This window comes from Bubalus kerabau, chromosome 8, assembly GCF_029407905.1.
Source record: "Bubalus kerabau isolate K-KA32 ecotype Philippines breed swamp buffalo chromosome 8, PCC_UOA_SB_1v2, whole genome shotgun sequence".
Taxonomy (NCBI): Eukaryota; Metazoa; Chordata; class Mammalia; order Artiodactyla; family Bovidae; genus Bubalus; species Bubalus kerabau.
Window position 1 is genome coordinate 115981651 of NC_073631.1, and position 23417 is coordinate 116005067.

The 23417-nt window shown below is 45.3% G+C and overlaps 1 long non-coding RNA gene and 4 other non-coding genes across 6 annotated transcripts; 3 read left to right on the top strand and 2 right to left on the bottom strand.

Moving 5' to 3' along the window:
* The first annotated feature begins 5132 nt into the window (after positions 1–5132).
* Positions 5133–5204, top strand: TRNAC-GCA (transfer RNA cysteine (anticodon GCA)). The gene has a single exon. It is a non-coding gene; the product is annotated as a tRNA-Cys (tRNA).
* Positions 5205–9289: 4085 nt separating this feature from the next.
* Positions 9290–9361, top strand: TRNAC-GCA (transfer RNA cysteine (anticodon GCA)). Its single transcript has one exon. It is a non-coding gene; the product is annotated as a tRNA-Cys (tRNA).
* A 1975-nt stretch (positions 9362–11336) lies between these two features.
* Positions 11337–18408, top strand: LOC129658754 (uncharacterized). Of its 2 annotated transcripts, none has more exons than XR_008717512.1 (3): positions 11337–11701; positions 14354–15882; positions 18208–18408. It is a non-coding gene; the product is annotated as an uncharacterized LOC129658754 (long non-coding RNA). The 2 variants fall into 2 exon arrangements; XR_008717511.1 differs by lacking the exon at positions 18208–18408 and adding an exon at positions 16613–16767.
* On the bottom strand, positions 13445–13517 carry TRNAY-GUA (transfer RNA tyrosine (anticodon GUA)). The gene has a single exon. It is a non-coding gene; the product is annotated as a tRNA-Tyr (tRNA).
* Positions 18409–23300: 4892 nt separating the features above from the next.
* Positions 23301–23372, bottom strand: TRNAC-GCA (transfer RNA cysteine (anticodon GCA)). Its single transcript has one exon. It is a non-coding gene; the product is annotated as a tRNA-Cys (tRNA).
* Between the last annotated feature and the right edge of the window lie 45 nt (positions 23373–23417).

Consider the following 23417-nt stretch of genomic DNA (forward strand, 5'->3'; position numbering starts at 1 on the left):
TTCGGTGCTCAGCTTTCTTTACTGTCCAATTCTGACATTCATATGTGACTTCTGGAAAAACTATTGAACATATGGACCTTTGTTGGCAAAATAACATCTCTGCTTTTCAATACGCTGTGTAGGTTTATCATTGCTTATCTTTCAAGGAGCTGCTGCTAAGTCACTTCAGTCATGTCCGACTCTGTGCGACTCCATAGACGGCAGCCCACCAGGCTCCCCCATCCCTGGGATTCTCCAGGCAAGAACACTAGAGTGGGTTGCCATTTCCTTCTCCAATGCATGTAAGTGAAAAGTGAAAGTGAAGTCGCTCAGTCGTGTCCTACTCTTAGCGGCCCCCTGGACTGCAGCCTGCCAGGCTCCTCTGTCCATGGGATTTTCCAGGCAAGAGTACTGGAGTGGGCTTCTATTGCCTTCTCCGTTTCAAGGAGCAAGTGTCTTTTAATTTCATGGCTGCAGTCACCATCTGTAGTGATTTTCGAGCCCCCCAAATAAAGTCTGTCACTGTTTCCACTGTTTCCCCATCTATTTGCCATAAAGTGATGGGACCAGATGCCATGATCTTCGTTTTCTGAATGTTGAGTTTTAAGCTAACTTTTTCACTCTCCTCTTTCACTTTCATCAAGAGGCTCTTTAGTTCTTCACTTTCTGCCATAAGGGTGGTGTCATCTGCATATCCGAGCTTATTGATATTTCTCCCAGCAATCTTGATCCCAGCTTGTGCTTCATCCAGCCCAGCATTTCCCATGATGTACTCTGCATAGAAATTAAATAACCAGGATGACAATATTCAGCCTTGACGTACTCCTTTCCCAATCTGGAACCAGTCTGTTGTTCCATGTCCAGTTCTAACTGTTGCTTCTTGACTTGCATACAGATTTCTCAGGAGACAGGTAAGGTGGTCTGGGATTCCCATCTCTTGAAGAATTTTCCACAGTGTGTTATGATCCACTTGCAAACCATTTCAGTATTCTTGCCTTGAGAACCCCATGAACAGTATGAAAAGGCAAAAATATAGGACACTGAAAGATGAACTCCCAGGTTGGTAGGTACCCAATATGCTACTGGAGATGAGTAGAGAAATAACTCCATAAAGAATGAAGAAACAGAGCCAAAGCAAAAACAATGCCCAGTTGTGGATGTGACTGGTGATGGAAGTAAAGTCCAATGCTGTAAAGATCAATATTGCATAGGAACCTGGAATGTTAGGTCCATGAATCAAGGTAAAATGGAAGTGGTCAAACAGGAGATGGCAAGAGTGAGCATCAACATGTTAGGAATCAGCGAACTAAAATGGACTGGAATGGGTGAATTTAACTCAGATGACCATTATATCTACTACTGTGGGAAAGAATCCCTTAGAAGAAATGGAGTAGCCCTTATAGTCAAGAAAAGAGTCCAAAATGCAGTACTTGGGTGCAATCTCAAAAATGACAGAATGATCTCTGTTCATTTCCAAGGCAAACCATTCAATATAACAGTAATCCAAGTCTATGCCCCAACCATTAATGCTGAAGAATCTGGAGTTGAACAGTTCTATGAAGACCTCCAAGACCTTCTATAACTAAAACCCAAAAAAGATGTTCTTTTCATTATAGAGGATTGGAATGCAAAAGTAGAAAGTCAAGAGATACCTGGAGTAACAGGCAAATTTGGCCTTAGAGTACAGAATGAAGTAGGGCAAAGGCTAACAGAGTTTTGCCAACAGAATGCACTGGTCATAGAAATCACTCTCTTCCAACAACACAGCAGAAGACTCTACATATGGACATCACCAGATGGTCAATACCAAAATCAGATTGATTATATTCTTTGCATCCAAAGATGGTGAAGCTCTATATAGTCAGCAAAAACAAGACCGGGAGCTGACTGTGGCTCAGATCATGAGCTCCTTATTGCAAAATTCAGACTTAAATTTAAGAAAGTAGGGAATACTACTAAACCATTCAGGTATGACCTAAATCAAATTTCTTATGATTATACAGTGGAAGCAAATAGATTCAAGGGATTAGATCTGATAGACAGAGTGCCTGAAGAACTATGGACTGAGGTTCGTGACATCCTACAGGACACAGTAATCAAGACCATCCCCAAGAAAAAGAAATGCAAAAAGGCAAAATGGTTGTCTGAAGAGGCCGTACAAATAGCTGAGAAAAGAAAAGTGAAAGGAAACAGAGAAAAGGAAAAATAGACCCATTTGAATGCACAGTTCCAAAGAACAGCAAGGAGAGATAAGAAAGCCTTCTTAAGTGATCAATGCAAAGAAGTAGAGGGAAAAAATAGAATGGGAAAGACTAGAGATCTCTTTAAGAAGATTAGAGATACCAAGGGAACATTTCATGCAAAGATGGGCACAATAAAGGACAGAAATGGTATGGATCTAACAGAAGCAGAAGATGTTAAGAACAGGTGCTAAGAATACACAGAAGAACTACACAAAAAAGATCTTCATGACCCAGACAACCACGATGGTGTGATCACTCACCTAGAGCCAGACATCCTGGAAAGTGAAGTCAAGTGGACCTTAGGAAGCATCGCTACAAACAAAGCTAAAGGAGGTGATGGAATTCCAGCTGAGCTATTTGAAATCCTGAAAGATGATGCTGTGGAAGTGCTGCACTCAATATGCCAGCAAATTTGGAAAACTCAGCAATGGCCACAGGACTGGAAAAGGTCAGTTTTCATTCCAATCCCAAAGAAAGGCAATGCCAAAGAATGTTCAAACTACCGCACAATTGTACTCATCTGACACACTAGCAAAGCATTGCTAAAAATTCTCCAAGTTAGGCTTCAACAGTACATGGAACTGTAAACTTCCAGATGTTCAAGCTGGATTTAGAAAAGGCAGAGGAACCAGAGATCAAATTGCCAACAAACATTGGATCATAGCAAAAGCAAGAGGGTTCCAGAAAAACATCTACTTCTGCTTTATTGACTACACCAAAGCCTTTGACTGTGTAGATCACAACACACTGTGGAAAATTCTTCAAGAGATGGGAATCTCAGACCATCTTACCTGTCTCCTAAGAAATCTGTACGCAGGTCAAGAAGCAACAGTTAGAACTGGACATGGAACAACCAATTGGTTGCAAATTGAGAAAGGAGTACATCAAAGCTGTATATTGTCACCCTGCTTATTTGACTTATATTCAGAGTACATCATGGGAAATGCTACTCTGGATGAAGCACAATCTAGACTCAACACTGCCCTAGACGTATCCATAACCTCAGATATGCAGATGACACCACCCTTATGGCAGAAAGTGAAGAACTAAAGAGCTTCTTGATGAAAATGAAAGAGGCTTAACAGCTCTTTCAGAGCTTAAAGCTCAACATTCAGAAAACTAAGATCATGGCATCTGGTCCCATCACTTCATGGCAAATAGATGGGGAAACAGTGGAAACAGTGACAGACTTAATTTTGGGGGGCTCGAAAATCACTGCAGATGGTGACTGCAGCCATGAAATTAAAAGACACTTGCTCCTTGGAAGAAAAGTTATGACCAGCCTAGACAGCATATTGAAAAGCAGAGACATTACTTTGCCAATAAAGGTCCATCTAGTCAAAGCTATGGTTTTTCCAGTAGTCATGTATGGATGTGAGAGTTGGACCATAAACAAAGCTGAAGGCTGAAGAATTGATGCTTTTGAACTATGGTGTTGGAGAAGACTCTTGAGAGTCCCTTGGACTTCAAGGATAGAAAACCAGTGAATCCTAAAGGAGACCAGTCCTGGGTGTTCATTGGAAGGACTGATACTGATGCTGAAACTCCAATACATTGGCCACCTGATGTGAAGAACTGACTCAGTGGAAAAGACCCTAATGCTGGGAAAGATTGAAGTCAGGAGGAGAAGGGGATGACAGAGGATGAGATGGTTGGGTAGCATTGCCAAGTCGATGGACATGAGTTTGAGCAAGCTCTGGGAGCTGGTGATGGACAGGGAAGCCTGGTGTGCTGCAGTCCATGGGGTCACAAAGAGTTGGACATGACAGAGACTGAACTGAACTCAACTGTTGTGATCCACAAAGTCAAAAGCTTTAGCATAATCAATGAAGCAAAAGTGGATGTTTTTCTGGAACTCTCTTGCTTTTGGTATGATCCAAGGGATGTTGGCAATTTGATCTCTGGTTCCTCTGCCTTTTCTAAGTCCAGCTTGAACATCTGGAAGTTCTTGGTTCATGTACTGTTGAAGCCTAACTTGGAGAATTTTTAGCAATGCTTTGCTAGCGTGTCAGATGAGTACAATTGTGTGGTAGTTTGAACATTCTTTGGCATTGCCTTTCTTTGGGATTGGAATGAAAACTGACCTTTTCCAGTCCTGTGGCCACTGCTGAGTTTTCCAAACTTGTTGGTATATTGAGTGCAGCACTTCCACAGCATCATCTTTCAGGATTTCAAATAGCTCAGCTGGAATTCCATCACCTCCACTAGCTTTGTTTGTAGCAATGCTTCCTAAGGCCCAATTGACTTTGCACTCCAGGATGTCTGGCTCTAGGTGAGTGATCACACCATCGTGGTTATCTGGGTCATTAAGATCTTTCCATAGCTTTGCCTTTTTCAGAATGTCATATAGTTGGAACCATACAGGATGTATCCTTTTCAGATTGGCTTCTTTCAGCTACTTCTGCCTGTTCCTAGGAGTGGTGACTCTCTGTGGTCATATCTCTATTAATTGAAGAAACAGAGGTTGGTACCGTCATCTGTGCCCTTGACTGAGTTTACTAGAAAGTTCCCTGAACTGAGTGTCAGCCCCTGAGGGTTAGACCCTCATGAAGTGAATTTGGACAGATATCTCCATCACCTCCAGTTTCTGTTCTTCAGGTGCCCACCATGATGGGCACAGTCATCTGACTCTGAAGGCCATTCTGCAGTCAATGTCTAGGCTTCTCCAGGCTGCTGCCCACACCTGGGGCTATAGGCTGGGGGCAGGGCTGGGTGAGATGGGGACACAGGCTGTGTGGTTTTTGAAGAGAGAGCTGGCTGCCTTTTCTGTAGCAGGTTGATGAGTTTTCAAGCAGCAGATTTTGCAGTTTCCTAGAGAGGTCCATCCTGAAGTGGCAGCTCACAGGTTTACAGGTAGTCTGGGTGTGGCTGGATAGACAACAACATTAATTAAGTCACACCATCACAGAAGGGGGTATAGCTCAGGGGTAGAGCATTTGACTGCAGATCAAGAGGTCCCCAGTTCAAATCTGGGTGCCCCCTACTTATTCTTGACGTTTGCCTTTTGGTACAGCATTTCAACTTCTTCCTTATTAGACGTCAATGTAAAGTTTTTTGTTTTTGTTTTTAGAACCAGAAAATTGTGAAGCTTTACCATGATAGTTGGCAGTTCTTAACTTTGAGTATAAATTAGAATCCCTTGAAGAGTCTATAAAAGTACCATTTCCCAGGCCACACCCAGACCAATTAAATCAGTGTATTTGAGGTGGAGCCCAGGTATGGTAAACTCTCCCCAAAGCTCCTAAGTCTGCAGCTAAGTTGAAACCACCTTTAGCAGAGATTTCAGAAGTCTTCTCAGAGTGGTTCCCTTATCCCAGCTCTGTCTGTTACTGAGTCCAAGTGAATCCAAGAGACAAGGTATTGAGGCAAGGAATATTTTATTTGGAAAGCTGGCTGACTGAGAAGATGGCAGACTAATGTCTCAGAGTAACCATCTTGTTGGGGTCTGGATGCCAAGTTCTTTTACAGAATCAGAGGGAGAAAAGCAATGAGGAACTAAAGTCAAAAGGCAGAATAAAGAGGGAGAGGCAGTGGAGAAGTAAAGTGAAAGGGTCTTCAGCCTTTCAGTCTTCAAAAACATCTCTGGGAATGGCCAGCCTTTGGAGGGGTGCGTTAATCTCTTCTTTTTCTTGTGGCTATTCACAAGGTGGTCAGGGTCAGATTATCACTCTAGGAGCTGAGCAAAGGCACTTTAGTTTACAGTCAGGCAGAGGGGAACGGTTCTCTGAGGTAGGCTTTTATGTATGATTGCAGGTGGCACTAGTGATAAAGACCCCACCAATGCAGGGGACAGAAAAGGTTCGATTCCTGGGTCGGGAAGATCCCCTGGAGGAGATCATGGTAATCCACTCCAGTATCCTTGCCTGGAGAATCCCATAGACAGAAGAGCCTGGTGAGCTACAGTTCATAGGTCACAGAGTCGGACGTGACTGAAGTCCTAACACACACACACACACACACACACACACACACACACACACACAATAACAAGAGCAACCAAAAACAAGCCAAAGAAACAGTTTTCAACATGAAGTCAGAATTGGCTTCTTCTCTGCAATATGTCTGCCCAGCAGCTTGTGTTCTGGCGTTCCTCCATTCTGAAGGGTATTATTTGTCACTTGACCTTAAAGTCATCCTCCAGGAACAATTGCTGTTTCAGCATTTATTGGTTTCCTTAATTTTTCCCTGTCTCAGTCCAGTCATTCTCTATGGGACAAGGTGGAACTGATCTATTTCCAAGCCAAACCACCAGGACCCGTGGCTCTCAGGGAGTGAACCCTCCCTGAGAGGGGCTCAGAGAGTGCGCAGAGGATGAAAATGTGAAAGTGTAGGTTTGGGTTGTGTAATTATTAAAGACAATTTTATGTCTTGTTCAAGCTTTACAAGTAAACTTCTGCAGAAGGAACAAGTAAATTATATCAACTATCTCAAAACTAAAGAACTCCATGACTTTCTGGCTTGGAGAACAAACGTTTTGGTTGATGATCTGAGAATTCACTGTAGGTTCAGAGCTTAGCATGTAATTCAGAAGTACAGTTCATGGGAATTTTATCATTTGAATTTATTATCCCTGACATTAACCATCTTTTATGACCTTTCTTACAACTACAAAAGCAGAAGTCTATATGGGCTAAAATAAAAATAAATAATAATAATAAATTATTATTATAAATAATGATAATAAATTTCTCATAATAAAACTATTTGACTGCAAGAAAGTCTTAATCTCTTTCTATTGAGAAATAGCCATTTAAGACAGAGCATGGCCAACTCTGGTTTTCCTTGAGACTTTGTCTAACTTGATAAGTTGGCAAATAGCTCTTTGTCTAACTTCCTGTGTTGTAACTATTCTGTTCAACACGAGTTATCTTATCAACATATGCATACGTGCCTGTAAAAACAAAACTTCTTTAATTGTCAGGGCTGTACTCTAATTCCTCTTTCATTAAAGCTCATTGATTTTGTTAACAAGAGACTTGAATTTTTAAATTAGTATTTTTTTCCTCAGGGAGGTGGCGATCGTTATTCCAGGTTCATAAGCACTTGGACTTTTGGCTTAGAATCTGGTTGCTGGTCCCTTTCCTGTCCTTGCCCTCCCTGGACGCTTCCTGATAGTGAAGGTTATCTCACTGATGGCCACCTCTGTCTTGCCTCCTCTTTGCTCCTTTTGGTCCTGCAACTTGACCCATCAGCCCTGAAAGCAGTCTGGAACCCCATTGACTGGGGTGATTCCTTCCTTCTTAACCTTTCCCATAATGTAATGGTCTGCGTGCTCAGTCGTGTCCAACTCTGTGGCCTCTTGGACTGTAGCCCGTCAGGCTCTTTTGCCCACAGAATCTTCCAGGCAAGAATGCTGGAGCAAATTGCCATTACCTCCTCCAGGGTATCTTCTTGACCCAAGGATTGACCCAAGTCTCCTGAGTCTCCTGCATTGGCAGGAGGATTTTTTTTTTTTAACCACCAAGCCATCAGAGTCGGACAGGACTGAGCATGCAGGCTCTGAGTGGGAGGCAGTTGCATCCGCCTGTCTCTTGCCCTTTAGGAGGCTCCCTAGGGCCCACCCCACCCCCAGCTGTCTCCCTCTGGCTGAGGGGAGGCCTTGTCAGTTGTGTATATAATTTCATCACTTAGCTGGGACCAGGCCCTTCCTTGAATACCTTGCTCCAAGAATGAATATAAAAAACTTTCTCTGCCTTTAAAAACACTGCCATCCACATTTCGATTTACAGTAAGTCCCCTACATACAAATGAGTTCCGTTCAGAGAGCGTGTTCATATATCCAATTTGTTCCTGAGTCCAGCTAAGTTAGCCTGGGTACCCAACTAACACAATCGACTATCTACTACTACATTGTAATAGGCTTATAATACTTTTCACACACGTAATACGTACATAAAAAAACAAACAAAAAAGAAAACATTTTAATTTTATAGTACAGTACTTTGAAAAGTACAGTAGGGAACTACAACAGCTGGTATACCGGGGCTGGCATGCATGTGCTCATCTTTGAAAGTTCAAAACTTGAAGTTTTGTATGTAGAGGACTTACTGTATTGCAAGGCTCAACTAGCCTCAGAGTTGAGCTTTCCTCTAATTGTTCTCAGACACTTACATGGGGATGGACGCAGGAGCTCTGTTTCCTGACCAAGGATCGGACCTGAACCTGAACTGTGTCTCCTGCATTGGGAGTGTGGAGTCAACCACTGAACCACCAGGGAAGTCCCCACAGTAGCTTTTTAAAAAGCCCAAATGAACTTACAGCATACACGCATTTGTCATGCAATTTGGTTTTTTTCACTTAATGGTATTGTTAAGCATCTTTCCATGACACACTCTGGACCAATTTCATCCTTTCTTGTTGCATCATATTCCTATGACTGCACCATAATGTTTATAGCCAGTCTCCCTGTCAGTGGATATTAGGTGTTTCCAGTTCACTGCTAATACAGAAAGAGGTTGCGGTGGGTCTCCACCACTCGCTGTGCATTCATGAGTATTTCTGAAGGATATATTCCTACAAGTGGCACTCTTCTAGAGTATCATTTTTCCTAAGAAACATTTTTTTTTTTTACAATGGCAACGTGCTCAATATAGAAAAGTTGAAAGAGAAAACACACAAAAAGTTGAAATCACCTATAATTCTTCTCAGACACACTTTTGTAACTGCCTTTTCACTTGAACTTTCATAAAGATTAGTCTATGTTTTTAAATAACTCTTGGGCATAGGCTGTGAACTTCTTTCAAGTGGGAGAAGACAATGTCACCATGTCACAGTTACATTGTCATCCCAGCACGCCTGACACATAGTAGATGCTCAGTGCCTGTTAGCACCCAAGAGGATTATCTGGAGGATTTGAAATGTTTCCCAACCTGTAAAGGTCAACCAGGCTACCAGGGGGCCCCCAGCCAGATGCACATAGAAGTGACAGGGAAACAAAGGCTGGTGCCTGGCAGCTAGGAGGCCAGGGTTCAAAAAAGCAGAGCTGACCTGGACATCTCAACCAGCAAGATGGAATACTGGTATGTCAACACAGTAAAAGGTGTTAATTATACCTCCCTACCAGGTCTGGGGGTATAGCTCAGGGGTAGAGCATTTGACTGCAGATCAAGAGGTCCCTGGTTCAAATCCAGGTGCCCCCTCCTTTTTCTCATTTTCAATCCCAAAGTGGGTCTGACGTTACCCCCCTTCCCCAGATCAGGACACCTGGAGAAGAAAGACAAAGCCATTCAAACCCTTTGATTCACAACTCCTGGGAAAGTACAGACCCAATCTGAATTTAAAGGTGCTCCTTCAGGTGACTTGTATGAAAATGGAAGTGCACAAGGCACAGATCCCTGCCTCCTCCAGCCCTTCTGGCTCTGCCTCAGCTCCAGCCAGAGATTTCAACCTTCCACAGATTCGCACATTCTCCACAGAAGTGGCTGGTGTGTCTCCATCATACCCAAAGTGGGTTATGATGCAGAACTGGTTGAACCGACAGGAGCCTCTGTATTAGCTTCCTGAGCCCCTCACGCTGGGCTGCAGGTCAGAGGTCCTGGACTGAGGGTCCATGTCCCCAGGTCCTAAAGCTCCAACTGGGTCTGCTCTGACTCACAGACCAGACAGAGCAGGGCCTGGGGAAGAACAGGATCAGCCGATCCTTCTCGGCTGTGGGATTAAAGCCAAAGAGTGAGGGGATGGCGGAAGGACTTGCCTGACTCTCCTTGCCTCTTTTCTCTCTCTCCTCTGTGCCACATCATCGGCTCTGGCCAGGGAAAGGAAGCCGGAATCACAATAAGAACAGGGAAGACTCAGCTGTCCTTAAAAGCTCATCTCTTTGTTTTGGCCAAAAAGAGACCCCTGGGCTTTGTGATTGTATCCAGCACTCCTCCAGACACTGAGCTGCCCTGTGTCTAGTGAGCCCAGGAACCCTGCTCTATTGCACCTGGAAGGCATCCCTGCTTGTCATCCCCTTCTGCACCGTCCTCTGCCCCCGCCCAGCCATCCAGGGCCAAGCCATCAGTAGAAGTCCATGGCTGTGTCATGGAGGGCCTCTGGACTAGACTGAGGCCACAGTGCCAAAGCTGGGCTGCCCATCACACACAGGCCTGTGAAGTAGGTAAGTAGAATGTGCTTTCATGGACATGAAGTTCAAGGCTCCAGGTCAGACCTCCTGAATCAGAAGGGTTGGCCATGAAATCAAAGGACTCCATTAAAAAAAAAATTATTTATTTATGGCTATGCTGGGTCTTTGTTGCTGCACAGGCTTTCTCTAGTTGTGGCAAGTGGGGGCTACTCTCTAATTTCGGTGTGTGGGCTTCTCATTGCGGTGGCTTCTCTTGTTGCAGAGGATGGGCTCCAGGGGATGTGGGCTTCAGTAGTTGACACACTGGGGCTTAGTTGCTCTGCAGCATTGCCGGGAGCCGGCATATTGCATATTGAGTTCATATTGCATATTGAGTGCAGCACTTTCCACAGCATCATCTTTCAGGATCTGGAATAGCTCAACAGGAATTCTATCACTGCCGAGAGCCAGCGTGAGGAACTCCGCCCATGACAAAGGTCATGAGGAAGGAGGCTCGGCATACGCAAAGGCGGGATCAAGCCTCAGGAGTCCCCCTGGAAATTCTCGAGCATCTACCCCCAAACCAGAGTCTGCCTACTTTCTGCTTTGTGCTTTCACCTACACCTCTGACTTTACGGGGGGCTGTCCCCCACTACCTCTCTCTGAAAAAAGAATTAGCTTACAGCTCCAGTTAATAATTCCTGGGCGTGACAGTGTTTAACCTACAAACTCCTTTGGAAATCCTCTAGCCTGCCTGAATAGGTTTTTCCGGCCACATGTGATTATTCAGAGCCTCCCAACTGTGAGAGGCAGGAGATGTTCTAAACTGTCTAAACACAGATTCTTTTGAGTAGTTAAAAGATTGATTAGAAATTGTATTGGTGAAGGGTTTTTCACTTATTGAGCCAATGTTTGCTGCTAAGTCTCCATACTCCTTACCTACTGTGTCCTTGGTGGTGTATTGATTGATATAATGGGTGTATAGAAATGTAAAATGCAGCTTTGTCCAATGCTTTTTTGGAGGCTGGTGCCTGACTTTGAAATAATCACCTTTAGAGAAAAATAAGTTTCTTAAAATGTTAACAGGCCTCCTGGCCAGAAGATGATGTAAATCACCTGAACTTTTGCATATGATAAGTTTGAAAGCCTGGCTTCGATTAGGACCAGGAACTGCTGTCCTTGCATGACTCCACCCCTTCCCCCATTATCCTCTATGCACAACTTAAGGTATAAAAACTACTTTGGAAAATAAAGTGCAGGCCTTGTTCACTGAAACTTGGTCTCCCCATGTCGCTCTCTCAAATTCTGGCTGAGTCTCCATCTGGAGCGCAGAACCCACCATGCTTGCTAAATATGCCTGGGCTTCTAAGATCCCACCGGGGAGGCCTCAGTGTCTCCTCTTCTTCGGGAGAACGGAAGGACGCCTGTGGCCTACGTAAGTGGTGCAAACTTCTTGTCTTGAAGTTTTATTGGTCTCCCGCGTAAACCAAGCTACTCAGCCTCTTTTCTCCACTGAATTTTCCTACTGAGCTAACCTCATTCTATTACTCTTTATATCCTTAATTAACGTTTAATTAAGCAGTTGTTTCCTGACCCTCGCCTACGCCGTCTCTCCTTCGAATACCCTGGATCAGATGGGGCTGGACCCCGGCACAGCATGTGGAATCTTCCCGGACCAGGGATCAAACCCGGGTCCCCTGCAATGGCAGATGGATTCTTAACTGATGGACCACCTGGGAAGTCCTCTATATTTTTAAATATAAATTTTTGGCAAGATCATTTCTTTTGAATTTAAAAAAAAATTTATTTGGCTGCATCAAGTCATAGTTGTGGCATGTGGGAGGTAGTTCCCCGACTAGGAATCAAACTTGGGCCCCCTGCCTTGGGAACACAAAGTCTTAGCCATTGGACCAGCAGGAAAGTTCCCAAAGATTCTATTTTTAACAAACTCTGGAGAAGATCCCCAAAGAAAGGGAGAATTGGGAATCACCAATTTAGTTTTGTGTTCCACATTATAGGCTCAAAAAGAGGCCATAATTAAGAGACGTGCCTGTGCACACACGCCTGATTAATAATAGGGTTGGGACCAGATCCACATGGCTGGTTCTCAGGCTCTTCCTGCCCCCAACACCCCGGGGCAGGGCACAACCTTGCCCACTGCCTTCATCTGCTGCCCATTCCTGTGGCCGAGCCCTGACGGGGTGGAGTGAGATAGACCTTCCCCAGAGATGACCTGAAAGGTTTCCACTTGATGTGTGTGTGTGTGTGTGTGTTCAGTTGTTCAGTCATGTCTGACTCTTTGCGACCCTGTGGGCTGTAGCCTGCCAGGCTCCTCTGTCCATGGGATTTCCCAGGCAAGAATACTGAAGTGGGTTGTCATGCTCTCCTCCAGGGGATCTTCCCAACCCAGGGATCAAACCTGTGTCTCTTACGTCTCCTGCGTTGCAGGTGGAATCTTTACCACTGAGTCACCTGGGAAGCCCTGCACCTGATGTCCGGTAGTAAATGAAATAAGCTTGCAGGGGCCTGAAAATCCAACCCTTTAAACCTGCAGTCAGAGGCCCCTCCCCTGAGCCAGGAACCCACTTCCGACCCTTTCCTATGTGACACTGTTTCATGATTGTGGCCTCCCCAGGGAGGGTCCTCCAGTCTCCCAGTCTTTGTATTTTAAGTTTGTATTTTTTAATCTGTTACAATATTGTTTGTTTTATGTTTTGCTTTTTTGGCCTAGAGGTATGTGGGATCTTTGCTCCCCAATCAGAGACTGAACCTGCTCCCCCTGCGTTGGAAGGCAAAGTCCCAGCCACTGGGCCACCAGTGGAAGTCTCTCCACACCCTAGTCATTTCTGTTTCTCCCTGGTCAGCTCTATGGCCTGGCTGAGCCACCCTCTTCTTACCATAAGCTCTTGTTCCTCCAGGCTCCTCATTTGAGCACTCAGAAGCTTCTTCTGCTAAAATAGAGGAAGAACGTTCCGGTGATGGGTTGGCAAAAAATAAGACAAAAGTCCGCCTGAAGCCACAAGAAAGGGACTGACCTAGTGCAGCGGAGTTGGGTGTTGGAACCCATCTGGCTTTGTGACAAAGGAAGACCTGTAACCATGTGATTCTGACCCCGCCCCTTTCTCTCTTCCTAAGGTTGGGGGGACAGAGCTGTTTTGGCAGATAAAAGCAGACTCATTAGTGGGCACCCAGATTTGAACCAGGGACCTCTTGATCTACAATCAAATGCTCTACCCCTGAGCTATACCCCTTTCCTGGGGCAAGGGTGGTTTATTGCTGTTAATCAGTGTGCTCCCAACCCTCACCAGCACACTGTCGTTCCTGTTTGTTCCTAGTCTGTTCCTGGGCACCTGGCAGAAGGACCTCACTGCAAACTGACCCTTCTCCGGCCATGAGCTCAGTTCTTCTATGCTCATGGGGCCCGGACACTCCTCTGCCCTGACCTGAAGCTCCTCTCTATCAGCACCCACCTGGGGCCTCCACACTGTGCCCTCTAGAAGTGCAGAGGGACTTTGGGTCTCCATGGCCATCTCCTCCTCTGTGGTGTTTCCCTCATCCATGGCCAAGTCCAGGGCTTTGGCAGAGTCTGCAGAGACTTGGTGGACACCAGGGCAGGTATTTGGCCATGAAATCTGCAGCCTCCCCGCGAGGCTGAAATGCAGCTCCAGCTTTCCGCAGGAGGCCCCAAACCAGCAGGTTGGCCTGGCTGAAGAGCTGACCCCTTGGGGCCCTAGAGACAGGCCTCTCCTTGCCAAGCTCTGCTTTGCAGCAGGACAGACCACTCACCACCGAAGGACAGGCTCTGGTAATGTCACTGACTGATCCTTCTTAGCAGCTAAAACATCGGATGGCTGCCACCCAGGGGGCCAAGGAGGACCATGGCAAAAGTGTGTTAGGAACAGGACTCATTATTCTTGTAACACGGCTAAGTTCTGGGAGGTAAAAAGAAGAAGGGGGTGGTAGGAAGAAAGAAAATATTCCTTCTTTCAGTCATCTCAAATTCCAGGCTGAAGGCAGTGCTTGTAAAGCCATGGCTTGGTACTGAGACTCCCTCCATCCTGCGCTTTTTCTATTCTAACCCCTTCAGGACCCCGCCTCCCGCACGACCTCCTCCTGGGCTCCACCAGACAGACCTAGGCTTCAGCGCGCATCTGCTGCTGTTCTTCCTCCCTCTGGTCCTCTGCTTTGATGGGATCCTCCCGGGGAAGCTATTCGCTGTGATTGTGGTGGTTCAACAGGGTGAGGTACAGGATGTCGTCATTCCTGGGATATATCCCTCAAATATTAGACCTCCAGAAGTTTCACAGAGGCAATAGACACCAATAACCTGGAAGATACATGGGTATTTGTCTTTCCCGAGTAAAGGGTTTCCAGGTAAACGGCTGAAGGGCACTTTGGGGAAATCCAGGAGTAAGTTCACATCCCATGGTTGGATATTTTGGAAGAATCCTTTACTCAAGTTTACTCAGATTTCCCTTTCAAGGGATGCTGGGCCTCTGAACTGATTCAGATCTGGGAACCAAGTGAGAGGTCAGGAATCTCCTTGTGCTACAAATCAAGAGGACGGGGGCTGGCTTCCCATCGTCAGCCCCAAGGACCTCAGGACCAGTCAAGCACAGCCATGCTCTGTGTGGCACGGACCAGACAGTAACCTCCAACTTGCATCTGGAGGTGAAGTGTCATACTTCTTGAACTCTAACACCCTAGTATCCTCCTGTCCCCACTGAAATCAGAGAATCCCTCTCCACTGTAAGATCTCCAGTGAGCATCCCTGTCTATAGAGAACAGTTACTAAAATGTATCTTGAAGATATAGATGCTCCACACACCCATGCATCTCCTAAGACTTTAGCGAAGGTAATCATTTTTGTTTGAATGGGCAAGTCACACATGATAAATAAATAATTCTTTTAATCTGAGAGCATGGGATATCTTTCCATTTCTTTGAATCATCTTCAGTTTCCTTTGTCAATGTTTTATAGCATACGTCTTTCACCTCCTCACTCAGATTTTTTCCTAGGTGTATTTTAAAATGCGATCTTTAATGGGATTTTTTTTCTCTTTCTGATATTTCATTGTTAGTGTAAAGAGATGCAATAATTTCTGTATGTTAATCTTGTATCCTGCTACTTTGCTGAATTTATTAACAGTTCTAGTAGTCTTCAGGGTTTTCTGTATAGAGTATCATGTCATCTGCATATAATAATAATTTTACTTCCCATAATCTGTATTTTGATTAGGGATTTCACAGTAAGTTTCGAAAGGCTTTATTCAGACTACATGTGAACTTGGTATATGTTAATAAAATGGAATGATTTCTAATCTGCTAAAAAATAATAAGGAAGTCAGTGGAAATATTACAATTCTAAATCTAAATGCACCCAATAACATAGTATCAAAACATGTAAAACAAAAGGGACAGAAATAAAAAGGAGCAACAAAGCCTCAATCATAGGACTGAGGAGACTTTACCTTTCTCAATACCTTACAGAACAGGTAAACAATACGGCAGTGGGGTGTGGAGGGCCAATAACAGAGCTGACAAACGTGGCCTGATTGATACACACATATTATTTTCACAAAGACCAGGATACAAGTTAGAAGGGAAGATGTCGTGGTAAGTAAAGGGGACACAAATGGATCCTGAGGTGGCCTGCAGGATTCTCAGGGGATCCTCCTGCAGGGGATTGGATTCCTCCTGCAAGGGATCTTCCCGACCCAGGGATCGAACACACATCCAGTGTCTCCTGCATTTTAGGCAGATTCCTTGCTGCTGAGTCACCTGGGAGGGGGGTGGCTAGCAATGTTTTATTTTTCCCCCGGCAGTGGATACATGGGTATCTATAAGTATTTATTAAATACTGTATTAAATAGTACATATGTTTTCTATATGTATATTTCACAATGAAAATCTATTTGCTGGTACTTTCAGACTTTGATGTTGACAGTGTCTATATGTCTTTTCTGGAGAAAAATTTCACAATATAACGGCTTAAACATGGATACGCATACATTCCATGTGTAGGAATTTATGATAAAGCAAAGTAAGATGAAAAACAGAGACACATCTTCAACAGGACGCTTCGCAGAGCTGTCTATAGGAGTGGAATTAGAGACTGCACAGATATCCAACAAAGAAGGGCTGGCTAAATAAATGGTAGCAGCAGCCATATAGAATACTATGCAGCTACTATGAAAGGTGTCCTGAAAGGTTTTTTTTATTGGCATGAAAAAGTAATCCAGACTTCTATTGTTAAAAATCATCATAAAACAGGAAGAAGAGCTAATTGTTATAAGAAATTATAAATATGTATTATTTCTGAAAGGACTTATTTGCTTTTTTCCAGACAATTCAGTCTTGCTTTTTAAAAACGCAATGGTTTCAATTGTCAGTGTCACTTAAGAAATGCTTTTATCTGAAAAGAAACTGATTTGAATAAGGATTGAAATGGGTCAGCGGAGACAGGTCCTGGCTGCCCAGATTCCACCTTTCTTCCTGATCGTGTTGCACGGAAGACACAGCATCCAGGCTGCTGTCTCATCACGCAGTGACACCTGATTCAGGATCTCTGACCTCATTTTGGTGACTCCAGTGGTTTATTATTTGAAAGAGTTTTTGCATTTCTACAGAACCAGATAGGTTTTTCTTACAAAGCTTCTGACTCTCGCCCGCTGCTGGTCCAAGCACATCACCGCTTGGATCTTCCAGTTGCCAGAAAGTAAGAAGAGCGTGAAGACAGCTGTATCCATCTTTCAGCAAACTTCTTTTCCTAATTTAAGAGGGTAATTTATTGGAAACACATCACAAAATTGCTACGACAATGTGAAAGGCAGGACCAAGTCAAACTCTAAGATTCTGAAGTCAGCTTCGAAGACTGAGTAGCAATCTCACCATGAGGCTGGAGTAGTCAGGGAAATGCATTTGCAGAATCCAGAACCAGCCAATCTGGGTGCTTTGTCTCTTGCCTAAGGCTCAGATTCCTTGCAAGGAGGGATCATTTGCATGACCTAGTTAGTATCAAGGCATGCCCACTTCTTAGTTATAGAAGGTCTGAGATTCCGGTCTTACCAGACTCGATCCAAGTGGAAACTGGAATGCTATTAGGACGTGGAAATGGAGGTTGAGAAGTCAAAGTACTCCCCCCTATCTACAACGTTAGTTATTATTGAGATATTTGCATCAAGAAATGTGAAGCAGTCACTGTGTTTGCAGTATAGGAATAGTTGTTGCAACTGGACATCTGAGAGGATAGAGAAATTGGGAGACCAGTGCTTTCCTAGTCTGTACTTTTTGCTTCTGCCAAATATCCGTTTTAACTCAACACCAAGGCTCTTTCTCTTACTGTTGTGGTTTAGTTGCTAAGTTGTGTCTGACTCTCTGTCCATGGGATTTCCCAGGCGAGAATACTGGAGTGGGTTGTCATTTCCTACTTCAGGGGATCTTTCCAACCCAGGGATTGAACCCACGTCTTTTACATTGCAGGCAGATTCTTTACCATGGAGTCACCTGGGAAGCCCTTCTCTTATTACAAAGTTCAATTTATTATTAGATGTTATTGGATGAGAAACAGAAAGTCTGTTTCTCATCCAATAAGAAAGCCACCACAGACATTCAAATGGGAGATGTCAAAGTTGTGTGTGTGTGTGCACGCGCGCGTGTGTGTGGATTTGTATGTATGAGTTAAACATTTTTTTAAAAAAGCTTTGGGATTACCACAAATATAAAAACATATGTACATAGATGTAGAACTTGGCCACTTGTAACCACTGGCTCTACTCAACTACTCAGGGAGACCACGTTGGTGTCAAAGTATTTTAACATCCTTGGTACCATTACCTGAGGGACAGAAAACACTCCCAACAGAAGCTAACTGAGGGCAAGATGCAGCAATTTGTGTTTCGAGTGTGAGGAGTTGTCCTGAGAGTCTCTGAAACTTTGCAGGAGTGGCCGTCACTGAAGTGGCAATTGGTACCAGAAACGGGGAAAACAACGAACCCAACTAGGATTGTAATTTGGCAGCTCTGCCTTCATTTACCAGCAGTCCCCGTCATTCAGCAGCACGAGCTGAGTTTTTCAGTGCAGTCATTGGGAAGACTGACCATCTCCACCTGAGTCAGAGAAGAGAATGCAGACATTTGAGCTTTCCATCATGTGTCTTCGAGCTTCCCAAAGCCTTCGGACTTGGCCCTTCATACCATTCTCAGAACAACAGCTGGTCTTTAAAAGTTTTGTTCAAGAAGAGGTGATACTCAAAACCTTCAACGGCAACCACAGACACTGACCAATCAGAATGGATGCCAGATATAAATAGTCATTAAGTGCCTTCCAGATGAATAACCAGCCTTGAATCCAGAAGGTTAGTTGCATCTGTGTGATCAGCTACTTTGCCACTGAAGCCCTGGGCTCCTGGTTTCTTGGCCCTGAAGAATCAAAGGATTTCCACTTTCTTTAATCCCAATTAGGACAGAAAACCAGTCCTACATCTGCCCTATTTTTCTTTAAAGTCTTTTGTCTGCAACCCACTCCAATTGTTGCATTACCCTAGGCACAGCGTTACAGAAAGCGAAACTGGTAAGACAGGCATTGTCTGATGTTGGAGAGTTCATGGCACTGAAGGAAGGTTGGAGACACGGGTTCATGAACCAGGGATGGTCCAAGGGAAGGAACCTAGCCAGCTTGCTGGGCAAGTCACGCTGGTTAGGGCGCTCCTGGATGGTGCTTGGGCCCTGCCAACCCTGGGGTGTGTGCCACTCAGTCTATGGATATCATGTGAGTCGGAGATGCCAGGAGGATGGAGGGAGGAAATAGCCTTTGATTTTGGCTTCTGCAGCTGCCAGAAGAGCCATTTCTTCCACCAGGGCTCATGCTCACACAATAGGGAACCCTCAAAACATGGAAAAGGGTTGAAAGGCTGGGGTAAAATGGAAAAGGAAGCAACACATCCGCCTATAAACAAGGATTCTCTGAATCATCAATCAGATGTTTTACTCAGACACAACCAGTGGCGTCTATAAGCCTGTTTCAATTCTGCACTTTAACGAAGGGAGCTGAGTTACTACTTATGGGCAGTCACCCCAGCTGGCAATACTGTGCCGCTATAACCTGTCACCACTCTACCATGCCTGTGCCCTCCTCCGGTCCCACATTCTCCCACCTCTGCACACCTGGCCATGGTCTATGCCTACAGCCCTGCACCCTGTCTTCCCTCAGTCCTGGGCTGAAGGCACCACCTGGACCCTTGAGGTTTGCCACCAGAGGTTCTTTAGCATCATACAGGGGTATAAGTTCCCAAGGGAATCCCCGGTGGCTCAGCAGAAATCCAACTGCAATGCAGGAGCTGCAGGAGACCTGGGTTCAATTCCTGGGTCAGGAAGAGCCCCTGGAGGAGGGCATGACCCCCTCCAGTATTCTTGCCTGGAGAATCCCAGGGGCAGAGGAGTCTAGCAGGCTACACATAGTGTCACGGAGTTGGACACGACTGAATGACTTAGCATGCATACTCAAGTTCCGAAATAGTTTTCTAGCCGCTTAGAATCACTGGATTTTGGGGTCAAGGTTAGCAGGGGAGTATGTCCTTCCTCAAAACAAAGCTCACATGCCCCTCATTAGTTCTACTAAGTCAGGATTTCTGGGGCTAATCTGTATTTCAAAATTTTTTAATTTTATTTTTTTTTGAAGTAGAGTTGTACAATACGATATGTTACAGGTGTACAAGGTAGTGATTCACAATTTTTAAAGTCATACTCCATTTACAGTTATTATAAAATATTTGTTATATTCCCTGTGTTGTACAATATCTCTTTGTAGCTTATTTTATAACCGAATAGTTTGTACCTCTTAATCCCCTACCCTACATTGCCCCGTCCTCCGGCTAATCTGTATTTTTAATAATGTCCCTAAGTAATTCCGGTGCAGTCAAGCAGGGTACCCTGTGATTCACTGTGTCCTCCATAATGTAAATTTTAAAGAAGAGGAACTCATTAAGAAGTGAAACACACACAGATCATCAAAGACAGAACTATGAGGGGCCTGGTGGGCTACAGTCCATGGGATCGCAAACAGTGGGACATGACTGAACACATGTACACATGTACACCATGATCTGTGTCAGAGAACACAAGGAGAAAGCTGACAAGGACCATGGAAGAGTGGTGACGATGGTGAGGGTGGTGAAAAATGCTAAATAGGGTCATTTATCTGTATCTGCTAATAAAGCAAGCTACCAGCAGGGGGCACCCAGATTTGAACCAGGGACCTCTTGATCTGCAGTTCTACCCCTGAACTATACCCCCTTACCTAAATAAAGGTCCTCCTTAGCTTATTTCACCTGTGTTGCCACACCAACCAGTTCCATAGTGTGCTATAAACTTTGTTCATTCCCAATCAGACTGTGGACATTGGCGGACTCACCCCAAACTGAGACTGACTTCTGTCTATGAGTTCATCTTTTTTCCATTCCCCAGACACCCCACATGTGTCTAATCAACACTTTTCCACCCTCTAGCCACAAACCAAATTTCTTCAAAAACTGAAGTCTCATCCTCTCCCCTCACTCAGAACCTGGTGAGCACTGTAGTAGGGGAGAGAAGACTGTAAGAACCATAGTTGTATCAGTCAGCGATGCCCATGGTAATGCTTCAAAGCAAATAATCCCAGGATTCTGATTCATGCAACAATAAGCATTTATTTTCATGTTCATAGGGCAGCAGAACAGATGCCAAACAATGATGGATCTCAGCTGGACTTTACCTGATGGCCCCGCTTGAAGCTGTGGGTCCATCTGTGCTCGGTTTCTGTGAACTGGGCTCGGGTTTGCTCCCTGTCTGTTCATTTCAGAGTCCCAGTTGGAGGAGTAGCAGCTTGCAGGGGAAGCTTTCTCTTGGAAATGGCAAAAATGCAAAAAGTCCGATGACGCAAGCAGATCACAAGCCTCTGCTTGTATCACATGTGCTAACATCCCATCAGTCAAAACAAGTCACAGGACCAAGCCCTAAAGCAAGTGCAGGGAAACATACCTCCTTCTAATGGGAGGATCTGAAAAGCTTTGTGGCAAAGGGCACAAGACAGAAAAAGTGAACAAGGTGGGGGAAAAGTTTAATCTACCATGGTGTGCCTGCTCTGTCATAATTACTTGCAGCTCTACCACATGCAAAATATACTCAGCTTCATCCCAAGTCCTCAAAGCCTCATTCAATCAGACAAAGTTCAGGATCTACATTAGGTCCAGGTGAGGCACCTGGAAACCTATGACAAGTTATCCACCCCTCACACAGCCCGAATCCAGTGACAGGACACTGCAGATTCACAGTAGTGGACCACTTGCAGTAGACTTACTGCAATAAACATTTACTTTCACAGGCTGGACAAGACAGGAAGCAGATATGAGTATGCAGAAGAAACTACCACGTGCCCTTCTACCTTTGGGTACAGCCACAGCCTCCTCCGAGACACCGATTTCAGTACTGGCCGGTCTTATTCACAAAAATCCTGCATAACAAGTCGCCCCCAACCAGTAACACACAACAATAAGCATTTACTGTCGCCTCCATGGGTTTGCAGGAATCAGCTGGTCTAGGCTGGGCTGGGCTGGGTGAGTGGGCTTCAAGCTCTGGGCCAGCTGGCCTTGGTGCCTCTCAGTGAGCTGGGGTCAGGGTTGGGTCTTGTGTGCTCATTCAGGGGCCCGGCTGAAGGAGAGAAGCTTACAGGGTAAGCCCGGCTCAGGGTAAGGGCGGAAGTGCCAGAGGGCAAACCCAACCTTGCAAGTAGATCTCGGGGCGCTGCTTGTATCATATCTACCCACATCCTGTTGGCCAAAACAAGTCACATGGTGTGCCAGTTATCAAGACTCTCAGCTCCAAATTCACCCTTCCATACCTGCGGTGGGATAATGGACTGGGTTCTTTGTTTCTCCTTTAAGTGAGCACAATATTAACAGTTGTCAGTAGAAGGTGCAGGAGGGACACTGCAGGAGAAAGCGGTCCTCTGCCTAGTTCCTGCTGCAGGTGTTTGCCCCTGGCCCTCGTGTTGCAAGTTGGGCAGTGGTGTGGATGTGTAAGGACACTTGATGATGCTCTGCCCCAGGTACACACCCAGAGGATGAATCAGTTGGTGACCTTGCACCCCCGCTGAGCGGATGACCACTCCTGTACCTGCCAGCCGCCACCCCCACCCCCCACCATGCACCTGCCTGCCAGCCTCGACTTGCCTCTGCCCAGAAGTCTGATTTCATATCCTCCCAGTGTGGACACTGCACAGTTCAGGCCTCACACCTCCACATGGCTTACCTGTGTCCCCCAAGGCTGCTTCCTGCTTGCCTGGAAACCATGAGCTGGTCTGGCTGGGGCAACGTGGTTAGCGGGCTATAACCCCACCTTCCTCGATGAGGTTTGATTCCTATCTTTGGTGAAGGGTTCCCCTTCCAAATTCGCCCTTGACTGGGCCCTTCACCCCAGGGATATCTTTAGGGTTTTCTTTGTGCCTTTATGGGGCTTCCCTGGTGGCTCAGACGGTAAAGTGTCTGCCCTCAATGTGGGAGACCCAGGTTTGATCTCTGGGTCAGGAAGATCCCCTGGAGAAGGAAATGGCATTCCACTCCAGGACACTTGCCTGGAAAATCCCATGGTCGGACACAACTGAGCAACTTCACTTTCACTTTCTTTCACTTTTGCACCTTTATAGTTATTCCCTCTTCATAGCACAATCGTTCTTTAGCACAATCATTCTTTATTTTAAACGTCCCTGTTTAAATTACTGTGCAGTTTCTGTCTCCTGATTGGCCTAGACTGATAACTGCAGCAGAGCCCAGCGCAAAGGGACGCAGAGGACACCGGCTTCTGCAGCAAAGACAGGTCACAAAACAACAGGGGTAGAAACGACGATAGAGGTGAATTACAGCCAATAGGTCAGTCTACCTCACTTCTCTCTGACACAGGAGAGAAGGCACTTGGAAAGACAACAAGTTCTGGGGAAGAGTGGTGGCGGAGTTATGACACATCTGTTGTCAGGGAAGCCATTTGGCAATAAAGGAAGCTGCCAGGGGGCACCCGGATTTGAACCGGGGACCTCTTGATCTGCAGTCAAATGCTCTACCCCTGAGCTGTACCCCCTTCCTCCACAATGGTTTCTCAATACCCTACTTCAAGTGTGTTACC